The sequence below is a fragment of the Etheostoma spectabile genome, chromosome 8 (assembly GCF_008692095.1).
Source record: "Etheostoma spectabile isolate EspeVRDwgs_2016 chromosome 8, UIUC_Espe_1.0, whole genome shotgun sequence".
Lineage (NCBI taxonomy): Eukaryota > Metazoa > Chordata > Actinopteri > Perciformes > Percidae > Etheostoma > Etheostoma spectabile.
The window spans coordinates 27,975,438-27,975,724 of record NC_045740.1 but is presented as its reverse complement, the minus strand read 5'-3'; the positions used below and the strand labels follow the sequence as shown (position 1 = coordinate 27,975,724).

The following is a 287-nucleotide window of genomic DNA, read 5'->3' as shown; positions in this document are numbered from 1 at the left end:
AAGTTCAGGTAACTTTTTATTGGCACATGTGCCAATATAGTAATATTATTAAGGAGAAAGGTACATTAAATAACATGGAGGTTACATTAAATAAAAATGAGTTAAACCCAGTGAAATATGCTAGCATGTTGGTATTGAACACAAGAAGGAATGACTTAACGGCTAACAGAAAATAACTGACTAATTTTGATTTTTGAGTCAAGTTCAGGTAACTTTTTATTGTCACACGTGCCAGTATAGGAATATCATTATGGAGAAAGGTACAGTAAATAACATGGAGGTTACAT

The 287-nt window shown here is 31.7% G+C and overlaps 1 protein-coding gene across 15 annotated transcripts in view; it reads left to right on the top strand.

Annotated features, from left to right (window-relative positions):
• mical3a (microtubule associated monooxygenase, calponin and LIM domain containing 3a) overlaps positions 1-287 on the top strand; it is a 192,945-nt gene that overhangs the window by 154,652 nt on the left and 38,006 nt on the right. The gene's annotated exons all lie outside the window — the stretch shown is intronic.